Source organism: Phoca vitulina, unplaced genomic scaffold, assembly GCF_004348235.1.
Source record: "Phoca vitulina isolate PV1807 unplaced genomic scaffold, GSC_HSeal_1.0 scaffold7, whole genome shotgun sequence".
NCBI classification, from domain to species: Eukaryota; Metazoa; Chordata; class Mammalia; order Carnivora; family Phocidae; genus Phoca; species Phoca vitulina.
Window position 1 is genome coordinate 23,608,830 of NW_022589710.1, and position 17,988 is coordinate 23,626,817.

A 17,988-nucleotide genomic window follows, 5' to 3' on the forward strand; every position below is an offset into this window, starting at 1 on the left:
AGCTTTTGCACAGCAAAAGAAACAGTCAACAAAACCAAAAGACAACCAACAGAATGGGAGAAGATATTTGCAAATGACATATCAGATAAAGGGCTAGTATCCAAAATCTATAAAGAACTTATCAAACTCAACACCCAAAGAACAAAGAATCCAATCAAGAAATGGGCATAAGACGGGCGCCTGGGTGGCTCAGTTGGTTAAGCGACTGCCTTCGGCTCAGGTCATGATCCTGGAGTCCCTGGATCAAGTCCCGCATCAGGCTCCCTGCTCGGCAGGGAGTCTGCTTCTCCCTCTGACCCTCCCGACCCTCCCCCCTCTCATGTACTCTCTCTCTCAAATAAATAAATAAAATCTTTAAAAAAAAAAAAAAGAAAGAAAGAAATGGGCATAAGACATGAACAGACATTTTTCCAAAGAAGACATCCAAATGGCCAACAAACATATGAAAAAGTGCTCAACATCGCTCAGCATCGGGGCAATCCAAATCAAAACCTCAATGAGATACCACCTCACACCAGTCAGAATGGCTAAAATTAACAAGTCAGGAAACGACAGATGTTGGCAGGGATGCGGAGAAAGGGGAACCTTCCTACACTGCTGGTGGGAATGCAAGGTGGTGCAACCACTCTGGAAAACAGTATGGAGGTTCCTCAAAAAGTTGAAAATAGAGCTACCATACGATCCAGCAATTGCACTACTGGGTATTTACACCAAGGATACAAATGTAGGGATCTGAAGGGGTATGTGCACCCTGATGTTTATAGCAGCAATGTCCACAATAGCCAAACTGTGGAAAAAGCCAAGATGTCCATCAACAGATGAATAGATAAAGAAGATGTGGTATATATATACAATGGAATATTATGCAGCCATCAAAAGGAATGAGATCTTGCCATTTGCAACGACGTGGATAGAACTGGAGGGTGTTATGCTGAGCGAAATAAGTCAAACAGGGAAAGACATGTATCATACGACCTCATTGATATGAGGAATTCTTAATCTCAGGAAACAAACTGAGGGTTGCTGGAGTGGTGGGGGAGAGGTATGGGGTGGCTGGGTGATAGACATTGGGGAGGGTATGTGCTATGGTGAGTGCTGTGAATTGTGCAAGACTGTTGAATCACAGATCTGTACCTCTGAAACAAATAATGCAATATATGTTAAGAAAAAAAAAAAAGAAGATAGCAGGAGGGGAAGAATGAAGGGGGGAAAATCGGAGGGGGAGACAAACCATGAGAGACGATAGACTCTGAAAAACAAACAGGGTTCTAGAGGGGAGGGGGGTGGGAGGATGGGTTAGCCTGGTGATGGGTATTAAAGAGGGCACGTTCTGCATGGAGCACTGGGTGTTATGCACAAACAATAAATCATGGAACACTACATCAAAAACTAATGATGTAATGTATGGTGATTAACATAACAATAAAAAATTTTTAAAAAAGGAAAAGACCCCAAATAGCCAGAGGAATATTGAAAAAGAAAAGCAAAGCTGGTGGCATCACAATGCCAGACTTTAAACTCTATTACAAAGCTGTCATCATCAAGACAGTATGGTACTGGCACAAAAACAGACACATAGATCAGTGGAACAGAATAGAGAGCCCAGAAATTGATGCTCAACTCTACGGTCAGCTAATCTTCAACAAAGCAGGAAAGAATGTCCAATGGAAAAATGTCTCTTCAAATGGTGTTATGGAAAATTGAACAACCACATGCAGAGGAATGAAACTGGACCATTTCCTTACACCACACACAAAAAGAGACTCCAAATGGATGAAAGACCTCAATGTGAGACAGGAATCCATCAAAATCCTTGAGGAGAACGCAGGCAGCAACCTCTTCGACCTCAGCCGCAACAACTTCTTAGAAACATCTCCAAAGGCAAGGGAAACAAAAGCAAAACGGAACTATTGGGACTTAATCAAGATAAAAAGCTTCTGCACAGCAAAGCAAACAGTCAACAAAACCAAAAGACAACCGACAGAATGGGAGAAGATATTTGCAAATAACATATCAGATAAAGGGCTAGTATCCAAAATCTATAAAGAACTTCTCAAACTCAACACCCAAAAAACAAATAATCCAGTCAAAAAATGGGCAGAAGACATGAACAGACATTTCTGCAAAGACATCCAAATGGCCAACAGACTATGAAAAAGTGCCCAACATCACTAGGCATCAGGGAAATACAAATCAAAACCTCAATGAGATAACACCTCACACCAGTAAGAATGGCTAAAATTAACAAGTCAGGAAACAGCAGATGTTGGCAAGGATGCAGAGAAAGAGGAACAATCTTACACTGTTGGTGGGAATGCAAGCTGGTGCAGCCACTCTGGAAAAGAGTATGGAGGTTCCTCAAAAAGTTGAAAATAGAGCTACCCTACAACCCAGCAATTGCTCTACTAGGTATTTACCCCAAAGATACAAATGTAGTGATCCAAAGGGGCACATGCACCCCAATGTTTATAGCAGCAATGTCCACAATAGCGAAACTATGGAAAGAGCCTAGATATCCATCAACAGAAGAATGGATAAGGAAGATGTGGTATATATAAATACAATGGAATATTACGCAGCCATCAAAAAAAAAAATGAAATCATGCCATTTGCAACAATGTGGATGGAACTAGAGGGTATTATGCTAAGCGAAATAAGTCAATCAGAGAAAGACAGTTATCATATGATCTCACTGATATGAAGAATTTGAGAAACAAGACAGAGGACCATAGGGGAAAGGAAGGGAAAATGAAACAAGAAGAAACCAGAGAGGGAGACAAACCATAAGAGACTCTTAATCTCAGGAAACAAACTGAGGGTTGCTGGAGGAGGGTGGGAGGGATGGGGTAGTTGGGTGATGGACACTGGGGAGGGTATGTGCCATGGTGAGCACTGTGACTTGTGTAAAACCAATGAATCACAGACCTGTACCCTTGAAACAAATAATACATTATATGTTAAATAAAAAAATAAAATAAAATAAAACTAAATATTAGAAAAAAAGTAATAAAAAAAATAAAAGCCTCCCAAGTAATTCTAATGTGGAACCCAATTGAGAACCCCTGACATGTGGTTGCCAGATCAACCATATCATGTTATTCTGTTTCTTCTGCTTGTAAGGTCTTTATACCTGATGAACCTCTAGTTTTCTCTTTCTTTTTAAGATTTTCTTTATTTCTTTATTTCTTTATTGAGAGAGAGAATGCAAGCGGGGGGAGGGGCAAAGAGAGAGGGAGAGAGAGAATCTCAAGCCAACTCCATGCTGAGCATGGAGCCCAATGTAGGGCTCGATCCCACAACCCTGGGATCATGACCCAAGCCAAAATCAAGTCAGACACCCAACCAAATGAGCCACCCAGGAACTCTGAACCTCTACTTTTCTTGAAACTCCTCAGATCTGTGAAGCCTTCTCTGACCTTTTACAGTACACTGTATGTGCTTTTATTATAAGACTAATAGCACCAAACTACAATTACTTCTTTACGTGTCCATCAATAGCTAAGTCCTACTGACCCGTATTCAGTCTGTCTCTCATGTCTATCTCCTCTTCATTTCCCCACACTAGCTCATTATCAGCTCTCACTCAGAAAACTGCAGAAGCTCCTCAGTATTTTTTTCTGCTTCCAATTCCACTACCTTCCAAGTTTCTCCCAGAGACTATTTTTTAAATAGTATCATTCCACCATTCAAGTTCCTTCTACAAAATACTATCCAAACTCCCCAGGGTGGAATTCAAAGGCCTTCCCAAGTGATTCCAAGACACACAGGATTCCTCTTCCCCTCACTCCTAACACCACCCACCTCCAACCCCACAGGTGATTCATCCATCTCAGATCAAGTCACCATGTTTTTGCTTGAGCAGGTCCTTCTACCTAAAATGACTTTCATTTTCCATCAGGCAAACTCTTTATTTTTAAAAGTTCCACTTAAATATTACTTCTCTAAAGCTGTCCCCTCACCAAGAATTAATCACTGCCTCCTCTTTCCCACATTTCCCATTTTAAATAGCTATAGATCACTCACCATAATTTGGTTTGCATTATGTAAATGCTTGCCTCCCTCATGGCAGTGAACAGCTCTAGGGCAAAGCCCAGGTGATACTAGTAAGTATCACCCCCTATAAGTGATTGTTGAATTCATCTGAGAAAGCATTTTTAAATCCCTAACTGGTAAATATAAGACAAGTATCTTTAATCATTTCTGTCCCCTCATCCATTGGAGGAATTGGCAGTGGAAATAGCTTACATCTCCAAGTCTTAACATTATACGAATTATAGACCTCAAAGAAATCTTTGGAGACTGGTTCCAATATATATTTTGCTGGTTAAAAAAAAAAAAAATGAGACTCTTTCCAGACAAAAATACTTCCAAACATGAAATCTATTAAGCCAGTGCCTTCTAGCTTTTAGATTTTGATTCTGTATTTTAAACATGCTCACTGAAAAGTCATTTATTGATAGAAATGACAAAGCCAAGTGATTTCTTACAAGATCTTAAGAGAGTTCAGGAAGGGTTTCTCATTTCTAAACTTTAGAGTTTCAAAACTCCTGTTTTTATACTAAGAGCTACTATGAGCTGTAAAATGGAGAGGTTTGAAGCTTTTTTTGAGCCCTCAGAAGACTGATAACACCCTAGGAAATCTGGTAGGTTCTTAATTGTAGGTTACCAGTGGTTAATTTGTATAAAAATTAATATCCAATGACAGAGTCTCCCAGATACTTCTAGGAATTACTTCCACTGTCTTATCAAATATCAATGATCTGATATCTGACTCTGCATTTAGGATAAATGAGGTTTAGAAGAAATATATTAGGGAAAGGGTCCAGCATTTTTTTCTGAAATGTTCTAAAACACATACCATTCTCTGAAATTTCTCATGCAAAAAAACATGGAAGTAAAGACCTTGGTGAAATGAAATTTTTTTAACAGTTCCTTAACAACTCTCTAGCAGATCGCTACCTGAGTCAAATGTACATGGACCTCTTCCCTTGTGGGTGATACGATGAGGTGGGCATCTGTTGTGTTATGAGTTACACCAGAAAACATTTTTTTATAATTAGGTGTTTATGTTAATGCACCTTAGGAAAAAAATGTAACTAGTACAACACACCCAAGGATCTTGTGGCTTAGGAAGAGACGATGGTTGTTATGACTGGCAATCACCTGTCTTACGTAGAATGAACAGGGGCACTATGCCCTGGCATTGGCATGAATGTTTCAAATCTTTAGTAACTGACTTTTGTAACTGTTCAGAAGCATTACTGATGATGATGGTCTAGCTCTCTAACATGGATCCTCACAGAACCATATTTCCCTACATTTTCAAACATGAGCTCCTGTACATATCAGCATACATAATTTTATCAGAAAATGCAAAAATTATGCTTGGTTCTTTCTAACCATATACACCTGTGAGTGAAAATCTCAGTGATAAGTGACATCAAAATCAAAAATTACAAACTAAACTTCAACTTTGTTTGAAATGAGATGACGTTAAATCTACTATTCCCTTACTATTGACTGCTCAAAAAATTCCATTCTTCTCCTCAAGGAACTTACTTTTAGATATATGTTTTGTAAATCAATTCCATTTTTTAACTTGATGTTATTGTTTGTCCTTGTTTTTTATTTAATGACAGTGCAGGGTGAAGAGTATTTTTTTGCATTTTATTTATTATTATAATTATCTCCTATTTGTGACACTTGAAACTGGCTTTTACTTGTAGTAATAATATAATGTTTCTTTTTAAAATGAATTTAAAGTTTTTAAAAAGGGAGTGTATTTAAAGAAAAATGGTTAGTAAATAATAGTACAGGTGACAGGAAAGTCATGAAGATGGCAGGAAAGGCATGTTTTAGGAGCCCCGTCCTAAGGAAAAGCTCTTTATACAGGGGAGCCTCTTCCATAGACAGTACATAACTTACACCGTTACCACAGTCAATTCCAAAAGCTGATGACATATAAGTAGGCAACCACAAAGAACATCACTCTAGAAGACATAGGTAAGACTAAAACTTGAAAAAAGCATTTGGTTTTTGGATAGTACAGAAAAACTCTAACAGGGATGAGTAATTTTTTAATCAACACCAAGATAACCAAAGACTAGTTTAGTCCCTTTTTAAACCCTTAGGTCATTCCTCCTTTACAAATCTGAAAGCTCAAGCTTCCCCATGAGAATCAGTAATAGGAAAAAAGATACTACCTCCCAAGTATCCTTACCAACCAATGAAATATTTTTTTGTGCTTTATTTTTCATAGTTCGTATTTTAAAATTAGGGTACCAACATAGATATTTGGAAAACGCTATCCTGGTAAATATGCTTTTTTTTTTTTTAATTTACTTATTTGAGAGAGAGAGAGACAGCGCACGCAGAATGAAGGGCGGGTGGGGGGGGAGAGAAACTTAAACAGACTCCACGCTGAGCGCTGAGCCCAATGTGGGGCTCGATCTCATGACCCTGAGATCATAACCCTGGGATCACAACTTGAGCTGAAACCAAGAGTCAGGGCTTCATCTACTGTACCACCCAAGTGCCCCATAAATATGCTTTTACAAACTCCACTCATTTTAGAATCCCTAGGTCACAGCTCTTTGGGAGTCATGTACCACAAGTTGGAAATTACTGGCTATCTTAGATTACCATTATAAGAAGTGAAAGCTGCTCTCAGTAACCAAGACATCATTCGTTACTCCTTACAAAGGCACACTGTAATTACTTCAGAGTGTTTAAATTTTTCCAATGATAGTGAAGTGTACTGTTAGAAGCCATAGTTAACTTGCTACAATAAAGCAATTTGTAGAGAAATACAATTAAGGTAAGTTATTTTCATTCTTATTTTAATAGCACAAGAAGAGTGAGTTTGAGGTAACATAGCAACTGTAGTTTGCTATAGAAAGTGAAGTCGTAATATGATTTTTATAATAAAAACAAAACAATTGTTGAGGAGGAAATATAAGCCTCCCCTGATTAGCATTCCTAACCTTGCAAATACGCAGAAAAACAATCTTTTGTAGAATGTTAAATGCCAAGGCTAAAAATGGTTCAACTGTACTTCGATGGATATTACATCTACAATGTGTATTGTCAAACAATGTGAAACAAGCTGTAAAATAAAATCACAGGGCTTATAGGAAAGCAACACCACAAGGTACATATGGAAATTTCAGCCTTCTTACAGAATTCACTCTGTATGTAGCACAGTAGTCAGAAAGAATTTCCAATGTACCCAAAACTTGTTGGCTAAAAAGCAAAGGACACTGCTAAAAAGATAACTGTAGGCATCCATAAGGCACATACAATTAGTTGTCCTTCAAAAACCATTCTACACTTCTTTTATAGTAATAATGACCCTCATTTTTAGTTGAGTACCTGGCAGCCCAGAATAAAGACCTCATTTCCCAGCCACCATTGAAGATAGGTGTATCAAGACCACTTAAATTCTGCACGATAAAATGTTAGATGCAACTTCCAGGAAGCGTCCTTAAAGGAATGAAGCATGACCTTCCACTTTCCCTTTCTCCTTCCTGCTGGCAGAGGACAAACGTGATGGCTGGAACAGGAGCTCTGTCTTGGAGCATGAGACGGCCTTCAGAAGAGAGGCCAAATACATAGCAGAGAAATAAGACTTAAGAAGCCTGGATGTCTGAAATCATGCAGCAAAGGCCCTGAAGCACTTACCTTCGGACGTGCATGTGAAAATTAAATAAATTTCCATCTTGTTCAAGCTGTTGTTATTTGGGGTTTACTGTCCCTCTCAGCCAGATCTAATCCTAATGCGTACATGTATACATTTTCAACCACGCGTGAAATTCGTTCCTTCTACCAACTCTTTAAATTGCTTGAGTTTCACTGTTTCAAATCTTTTTAGAACACATTTCTTGTGGATCTCTTAAAGCATTGGCTGTCATGAATGAATTGTATCAAATATATATACAGGTAATGCAGAAAAACTTCAGCAGTTAATCATTCAATACAAATGTTTCCGATGCTTTTAAATTCTTGCATTTCACTGAGAAGTAAAGGAAAGACCAGAAAAATAAGTCATTTGTTCAAGTTCCCATTCGACGTTCAACAGATACTCAGTAAATGAAAAATGTGAAGTGAAGCTTAGATTCTACTGGGGGACGTGGACAAAAAACTAAGAAATAAAAAGTGTGACTAGAGATGCAATGAACGCAGTAAGGAGCTGAGAGAGCCTAGCAAGCAGGAGGAAGGGAAATAGCCAGCATACGTTTGCTTAGAGTCATGGAAGGCCGAGGCCTAAAGGACCAGAGGGAGCCAGCCTAGCAAGGCTGCAGGAAAAGGCATCCTGGGCAGAAGCAGGTTCAAATACCTTCATGTGGACAATGCTTTATATGTGAATAACTGGGGTGCCCCTTTCACATTCCTGCAGTATACTATAGTGTGCAACACTTCTGCACTTCCCCAGCTACCATAAAAGCATCCGTAAAGGCATGATCATATTTTCTCCCAACAGAGCACTTCGATGGAAGCGTGTGCACTGAGCCATACATCTGCTAACATCCACGCTACTGTGTGAGGGCTGGATTGGGAAGGAGACACGAGGGGCCACCATGGATCCTAACTGCCATGATGGGACATCTGGAAGAATAGCCAATCTGAAATCAAGGGTCAAGCCCAGTAAGTGCAACATGAGCATCAGAAAAGCCTAGCAGTCTCCTGACCTGGAACATTCTCCAAAACTATCTCATCTCCCGCTGCTCTCTCCCTCAGTCCCTGTTACTCTTTCTTCTTGCTGCATGCTGACAGTAAAAAGAAAAAGGTGGGGGGCTGGGGGCGGGTATCAACCTAAAACCAAAACAGTACAGAAAGTTACAAAATGAAAAGTAGCAGTTCCTGGCCCTTTTCTGACCTATCAATCCCTCTTCTCAGATAAACTCACTTTTATCAGTTTCTGCTTTTAGTTCCTTTGGTGGTTTTTACCACATACCTAAATGGTAAATTATGCCTAGTTCCTCATTTAGCAGTTTTAAACAGTTTCTATTTACTCCTTGCTTACTTACAAGCGCTTACTTAACTGTCTTGTGGATCTTTCCCATATCAGTATAAAGAGTCTCTCCGTTGCTTTTTCACAGCACAATTATTCTCTCCTGGATATCCATGTGGCTTCCTCCATCACTTCCTTCAAATCTTTATTCAACTTAACATATGGTCCAGTGGGCACAGCAACAATGCATAATAAAAGGAAGTGGTACATCTATGATCAGGCTCAAGCTGACTCATAGGTCACAAGGAGGCTGCACTACTAGCAAGTGTCCCAGAACCCCGTGTCGCCTACCACTGCTTGCTCTGATGTCTTGCCCTCACCTCTTGGGGGTTCCCCAATGACCAGCTGATGGAGGATGGAAATTTCCAGTCTTGAGTCACAGGTAGTTCAGCTCGGTAGGTGAGTGCAAGCAAGCAGGGACTGCACCACACTGCAGCCCCACTCAGGTAGACCCGAAAGACGGGGAAGGGGAAGTTCTCCCAGTGCGTACAACACCCAGCCGCCTATTTTGTGTGGGGAGAAAAGGGGCCTGAGGTAAGAATATACATAGACACACAGGTGGTTGGTCAGGGGCCTGGACTCAGCAAGAGTGGAAGAGGGGACAAGGAGGTCCTGGGGAGAGGTGAGTCAATGGACCCAAGGGAGTGGGCACAAACGTGAGGATCTCTGAATCACACATTAATGCCCACCAGAGAACACACTTCAGAAAATGTACCAAACAACCAAGTAGACAGGATGACTCAGCCTATGGATGTCAGCCAGATTCTGTCTTCAGCCACTCTAGCATGTACACAAGGTTCTCATGCACCCAGTAATTACTTTGGAGGCCACCCTTGGACCCACAGTTTGGGATCTCTCTGACCAAAGCTGATCTAGCTACTGCTGCTGAGAAATATCTGACCTACCAGCCATAGAAACAAACAGTGAGCCCCTAAGATGGTACCATCCTTCTTACCAAGTCACTTGGTGGCAAACTGATTACATCAGACCCCTTCCATCCTGGAGGTGGCCATGTTTCAGGCTGGAAATGATACAAACCCCAGGGATGGGTTTGCCTTTACTGCTCACAGTGCCTCAGCGGCTCTTCAATGACCCATAAAATGCCTTGGGATACCAATAAGCTCGCACATCAGCTCTGCCTTCAAAAGGCTGTTTCATCACCCCATTGGGCTGGCAACTTCTGAATGCTCTGAGATACAATAGCGCCCTGTAGATCCCACGGTCATCTACCCGTATCACCTCAGCAACTTTGTAGTTAAGTTCAACCTTTAGGCTGATGTGCCAGCTTGGAGATAACACCCTGGAGAGATAGAGCATTATTCTTCAAGACACAGCATACCTTAAACCAATGGTGTCATGCTTCAGAAGCTGGAATATGTAGGTTCAGTAACCTAGTAATAGAATAGAGGAGAGACTGCTCATAAACATTCCTAGGGACCCACTGCAGGAATGTTTGCTTCTCTACCGCCACGACTTTAGGCTTTGGGAGTCAAGAGGTCCTGGTTTTTAGAGTGTTAAAACCCTTCCACCAGGGGAAAAAGAGAGAGTCCCACTAAACTGAAAGCTACAGCTGCTGCCTGATCACTTTGTGTTGCTCAGAGTAGACCAGCAGCAAGCAAAAGAGTTACATTTGCAGAGAAATTGCAGGGGTCCTCATCAGGAGGCAGGGCTGCTGCAACAACATAATAAGGGTTTGAAAAAAATGTGTTAGTCACTAAAGTAGTCTAGTGGACATATCCGGCTGTTCCCATGCCCAATCAGAACTGTAAATGGAGGGGCACCTGGGTAAGCATCTGCCTTCGGCTCAGGTCATGATCCCGGAGTCCGGGATCAAGCCTGCACAGGGCTCCCTACTCAGTGAGGAGTCTGCTTGTCCCTCTCACTGCCCCCGCTCATGCTCTCCCACTCTCTATCTCAAATAAATAAATAAAATCTTAAAAAAAAAAAAAAAGGAACTGTAAATGGACAGATCACAGCGACCATGGACTGATAAGGACATGGAGTCAAGGGTTTAGACTCTCAAGGAATGGGGTCTGGGTTAATTCACCAAGCAAGCCACTTAGACCTGCAGAAGTGTTCACCAAAGAGAAGGGGAGTTTGGTAAGGATGAAAGGGGAGGAAAATTATGAGTATCAGTCATGACATTAGGACAAACTGCCCTTTAGACCAAAATGCCCTTTCCAAGCAGTGGAGGTCTATTCATCCCACTAACCTTTCTCTTATAAGTTATCCCAGAAATTGTGAACACCCAAAATCTTAAATTGTGACTGAATGTAGCAAACTTAGTATGAGAAGCAAAATGACTTGAGCCATGCAAGGGGTATAGCTGAGTGGATGCTATTGGTACTCCTCCCCACTGCCCTGGAGTATTGAGTGATAACAACTCTGCTCCCTTCTGGGAGAATAGCCCTCTTTCAAATGGGAATGCCTCACCCAGGAGGCCTCACGCACCACTGCCAGGAGGCAGATCTTGGCCAATGACTGGATAGAATGTGCCTCAAGATGGGATCAACACTATAGCACAATTTACATTCCAGGTTTCCCTGTGGATTCAGAGTGAAATGGTACATACCTGAGATCACCATATTCCTGCTTATCTTTTTTCCCCTGCCTTATCCTACTTTTCTCCCTCCCTTTCTATAGAGAACACCTTTCCCCCCTCCCCAATAAGTCATTTGATTTACTAAGGCCCCATCTCAAGTTCTGCTTCTAGGGAACCCAATTGAGAAACCACCATACTGAACTGATTCTGCAAAAAATAAAATTCACTCACTACTGTCTCACAGTTTACATTGTATTTTTCCCTAACTAATAAAAATAGAACACATTAATTATTTAAATTAGAAACAGAAGACTTTCTTAAACTGAGTCGAGGAGGGTATATCCACTTAAATTATTTTTCTAAGTGGTTTATTCAAAGCATGACCCTCTAAATAAAACATTAGGGTGATCTGCCCTCCCTACAATCATATTATATGGCCAGTATAACATGAGCACTTAAACTTATAGCTAAGATAGCCTCACTAGGAAGATAAGTGCTCACACACAACAACTCTGATCATGGAAGGCTGGCCCTGTCACCAGCTCTGTCATGGGAAGATTATAGGCCAAAACCCTTCTCACTCTACCTGAAAAAATAAGCAGTCAGCCAAATAGCTTCACCTACCCACCTTAGAACCTCATAGGGGAATTTTAATCTGTCTAAAGCGAAATTGAAACCTTTGACAGTGGAGGACACAAGTTTTATTTTACTGGTAGAGTAAGTGAACCTTACCTAATCTACTCTTAAATATTAATCAAGTGTTTTAAAACTATCAGAAATTTCTTCCTGTGACTACCCTAAATTTCTCTTATGGCGATTTTGTTATAGACTTAGAAGATAGGTAACAGACTATTTCTCATCTTTTTTTTTTTTTTAAGATTTTATTTATTTATTTGACAGATAGAGACATAGCAAGAGAGGGAACAGAAGCAGGGGGAGTGGGAGAGGGAGAAGCAGGCCTCCCGCCAAGCAGGGAGCCTGATGTGGGGCTCGATCCCAGGACCCTCGGACAATGACCTGAGCCGAAGGCAGACACTTAACGACTGAGCCACCCAGGCACCCCAGACTATTTCTCATCTTAAATAATTTAAATGTCTATACATTTCCTTATGGGCCCTAGCTTTCTAAGCAACCAATATATCAGTCTATTTACTACACTTTTAGAGCATCTCATCAACATGCCTATCTATTGTCTCCTCAAAATTAAAGGTCCAAAAACATGCAAGATGACTCATCAATGGTCACACTAATAGTAGAGATCAGTCTTAAAAAATAAAATCACTATAATGTTAAGTCACTTAGCATCACTGCTATTGCTCTTTTGCTCTTAGGGGGCTTGTCTTTTATTCACATGGCATTTTGGTCCTCTACTTTTTCTTCCTCTCCACTTTCTCCATTGAAATTCAGCATTTTTATCTAATTGTTTATCAAACAATTTACCTTAATTGTCATTAAAGTCACATCTATTACTCCAAAAGCATTAACAGTGACTCTCAGTTATATATTCAAGTTTAAATTTAAATAAGTACAATAATTATTTTCCCTCCTTCAACAGGGCCTTTGAGAACAATGGCCAAATGACCCCATTCACTGTTCACCTGGACCAGTGTCTCAGAGTCACATATCATAATCATCTGTAGATCTTTGTAAAAAATAAACACATGCCTGGAACACTGCCCTGTGGATTCTGAATCTAGACAAGGTGCAACCTGGACATTTTAGTTCAGAAGCTCCACAGGTAATAATAATAATTAGAATCATTGAGTATTTATCAAGTGCCATGCACAGTGTGAAATGTCTAATCATGATTCTGATGATTACCTCTACTTGAGAACTACTTCCTTAACAAACCAAAGGCCCTTAATTACCTTTGCAGTAGAGATTATTAGCCTTGGAGTCCATGGTCAAGCTTAGGAGTCCATCAATCTCTTCCTGTTGTAGGCAACATTGTGTGTGTGTGCGTGCGTGTGTGTGTGTGTGGGTGTGTGTGTGGGTGAGAGAGAGAGAGAGAATTTTCCTAGGAAGAGGATCCATCATACCTTTCATCATTTCTTTACTTTTCTGACAGTGGTTCAGTCAGTTAAGCTTCTGACGCGTGATTTCTGATCAGGTCATGATCTCATGGTTATGAGATGGAGCCCTGCCTCCAGCCCAAGCTCAGCAGGGAGTCTGCTTGAGATTCTTGCTCTCCCTCTCCCTCTGCCCCTCCCCTCACTTGCATGCTCTCTCTCTCTCTCTCTCTCTCTCTCAAATAAATAAATAAATAAATCTTTTTTTAAGAAAAAAGATTTCTGACACAGGGGCGCCTGGGTGTCTCAGTCAGTTAAGCCTCTGATTCTTGGTTTCAGCTCAGGTCGTGAAGTCAGAGTCATGAGATCAAGCCCCATGTGGGGCTCCCTACTCAGTGGGGAGTCTGCTCCAGATTCTCTCTTTCCCTCTCCCTCTTCCCCTCCCCCCTGCTTGCAGTCTCTCTCTCTCTCTCTCCCTCTCTCTCTAAAAACAAATAAATAAATCTTTTAAAACGAGATTTCTGACACAAAAGTAGTTTAAGTACTGCTTAGAATAAAATTCTGCTGTCATTATATATTCACCCACATTTATTCATTCACTCACCAAATATTTGAGCCCCTACTACATGCCAGATACGCTTTCAAAGTTAGAGAATACCAATGAACAAAACCAAGCCTGCAAGCCCCTGCTTGCCCTCAATGAAACCTCTATTTTAGAGGAATAAATATATAATTATATAATGTGTCAACAAGTCTTTGGCTCAGAACATAACTTTGTAAACTACTGACAAAAACCGCACAATCAACGGTGGCGTTTGAGACTCCCATTCCAAAGCTAATTCTAAAACCCATGCTATTTCCATTTCTTGCTGTTTTCAAATATAACGTATTTCATGATGACAAAATTCTTACCTGTTATCCGTTACTGCTTACAGCAGATCATGTCATAAATAAATGGCATTTTTCAGTTTCATAAAATGTTGTGTAGTGTTCAGTTATTCAAAAGTATTTCCAAAAGGTCAAAATAGTCATGTTGTATTTCTCTAAATTCCATGGGCAAATGCAGAAACCAGCAGATGAGGAAAGCTTTTTGTTATTGATATCACATATTTACATTATAATTCCCAGAATACATCATTATGTTTTGCTTTAAACAGTCAATTATCTTTCAAAGAGAATTAAATATTTGTAAATGTCTTTTATTTCTATTCACATAGTTAATAATTTCTGGTGTTCTTCATATCTTTATGTAGATCCTGGTTTCCATCTGGAATCATTTTCCTTCTGTCTGAAGAACTTCCTTTAATGTCTCTCATAGGGCGGGTCCACTGGCGAATAATTCCTTCTTTCACTTTTGTATGTCTGAAAAAATCTTTATTTCATCTTCATCTTTTAAAAGATATTTTGCTGAAACTGGGGGGGGAAAGATGGCAGAGGAGTAGGGGACCCTATTTCAACTGGTCCCCGGAATTGAGCTGGATATCTACCAGACCACTCTGAGCACCCACGAAACCAGCCTGAGATGTAAGAAGATCTGGATCTCTACAAACAGAATATCGCAGGCGGTTGGTTTTGAGGTACAAAGCGGGGAGCCGTGGGCAGCGGGAGGTGCCAGGCCGTGGGGATCCTACACCGCCGGTGAGTGACAGCCTCGTGCGCTGGGGATGGGCACAGACTCGCAGACCGGTAGCAGCGGGGAAGGACTCTAGGGCAGCCCCTGGGGTGGAAACCCGGAACGGTGGGGCCGCCAGCACAAGAACTGGGAGCGGCTGGCGGTTTTAGAAGCACAAAGGGCAGAGACGTGCCCCGACCTGGAGGCAGGACCGGGGGCGCTACAGAGGGGCGCACAACCCAGGGCGCTGCAGTTTACAGCAGCACGGACAGAAACGGAGACAGTGTGGCCTGGAGAGCTCACTGAAGAACAGACTGCGGTCTCTCTGCTCTGAGGCAGAGGGTTGGAAACCGTCTCTTCTGCTCTGACTCACGGAAGAGATGCGGAAAGCCGCCAGGGAAAGGCGCCAGAGAACAAAAGCCCCAAAAACTTATTCCCGCTGAGCCCATCCCCCGCCACAGGGGGGCAGGGCAACTCCGCCGGAACAGGGTTGCCGGAGTAACAGCGCGGCAGGCCCCTCCCGCAGAAGACAGGCTGGGAAAACAAGAGGCCAGCAACCCTAAGGTCCCAAGAAAACAGGTGCATCTTGCTTGGGTTCTGGTCAATAATTTGGACTCTATACATTCCCTCAAACACCCATCAACAGAATGACTAGGAGGAGGAGCCCCCAAAATAGAAAAGACTCAGAGATTATGACTTATGCTGCAGATTTACAAATGGATGCAGATATAACCAAGATGTCAGAGACGGAATTCAGGCTAGCAATTGTGAAGACAATGGCTGGAATGGAGAAATCAATTAATGGCAACTAGAGTCTCTAAGGGCAGAAATGAAAGGTGAATTGGCAGAACTTAAAAATGCTATCAATGAGATCCAATCCAGTCTAGATAATCTAACAGTTAGGGTAAGTGAGGCAGAAGAACGAATAAGTGACCTGGAAGACAATATAATAGATAAAAAGGGAAAAGAGGAGGCCAGGGAAAAACAACTCAGAATCCATGAAAATAGAATCAGAGAAATAAGTGACACCATGACGCGTTCCAATGTCAGAATAATTGGAATCCCAGAGGGAGTGGAGAGAGAGAGAGGACTAGAAGATGTATTTGAGCAAATCGTAGCTGAGAACTTCCCTAATCTGGGGAATGAAACAAACATTCGTGTCCTAGAGGCAGAGGGGACCCCTCCCAAGATCAAGGAAAACAGGCCAACACCCCAGCATGTAATAGTAAAACTTGCAAATCTTAGAACCAAGGAAACCATCTTAAGGGCAGTTAGGGGGAAGACATTCCTTACGTACAGAGGGAGGAACATCAGAATAACATCAGACCTATCCACACAGACCTGGCAAGCCAGAAAGGCCTGGCAAGACATATTCAGGGTACTAAATGAGAAGAACATGCAGCCAAGAATACTTTATCCAGCAAGGCTTTCATTTAGAATGGATGGAGAGATGCAGAGCTTCCACAACCGGCAGAAACTGAAAGAATATGTGACCACTAAGCCGGCCCTGCAAGAAATATTAAGGGGGGTTCTATAAAAGGAGAAAGACCCCAAGAGTGATATACAACAGAAATTTACAGGGACAATCTATAAAAACAATGTCTTCACACGCAACATGATGACAATTAATTCATATCTTTCAATAATCACTCTCAACGTGAATGGCCTAAATGCTCCCATAAAACGGCACAGGGTTGCAGATTGGATAAAAAGACAGGACCCATCCATATGCTGTCTACAAGAGACTCATTTTGAACCTAAAGATACATCCAGATTGAAAGTGAAGGGATGGAGATCCATCTTCCATGCCAGCGGACCTCAAAGGAAAGCTGGGGTAGCAATTCTTATATCAGACAAATTAGATTTTAAACTAAAGTCGGTAATTAGAGACTCAGAAGGACACTATATCATTCTTAAAGGGTCTATCCAACAAGAAGACCTAACAATTGTAAATATCTATGCCCCTAACATGGGAGCAGCCATCTACATAAGCCAACTGTTAACCAAAATAAAGAGTCATATTGATAACAATACATTAATTGTAGGAGACCTCAATACTCCATTCTCAGCAATGGACACATCATCTAAGCAGAAAATCAACAAGGAAACAAGAGCTTTGAATGATACATTGGACCAGATGGAGCTCATAGATATTTACAGAACATTCCACCCTAAAACAACAGAATACTCATTCTCCTCAAGCGCACATGGAACTTTCTCCAGAATAGACCACATACTGGGTCACAAATCAGGTCTCAACCGATACCAAAAGACTGAGATTATTCTCTGCATATTCTCAGACCACAATGCTCTAAAACTGGAACTCAATCACAAGAAAAAATTTGGCAGAAATTCAAACACTTGGAAGCTAAAGACCACTCTGCTCAAGAATGTTTGGGTCAACCAGGAAATCAAAGAAGAACTTAAACAATTCATGGAAATCAATGAGAACAAAAACACATCGGTCCAAAACCTATGGGATACTGCAAAGGCGGTCCTAAGGGGGAAATACATAGCCATCCAAGCCTCACTCAAAAAAATAGAAAAATCCCAAATTCACCAACTAACTCTACACCTTAAAGAACTAGAGAAAAAGCAACAAATGATGCCTAAGCCACACATTAGAAGAGAAATAATTAAGATTAGAGCAGAGATCAATGAATTAGAAACCAGAAACACAGTAGATCAGATCAACGAAACTAGAAGCTGGTTCTTTGAAAGAATTAATAAGATCGATAAACCACTGGCCAGACTTATCCAAAAGAAAAGAGAAAGGACCCAAATTAATAAAATTATGAATGAAAGGGGAGAGATC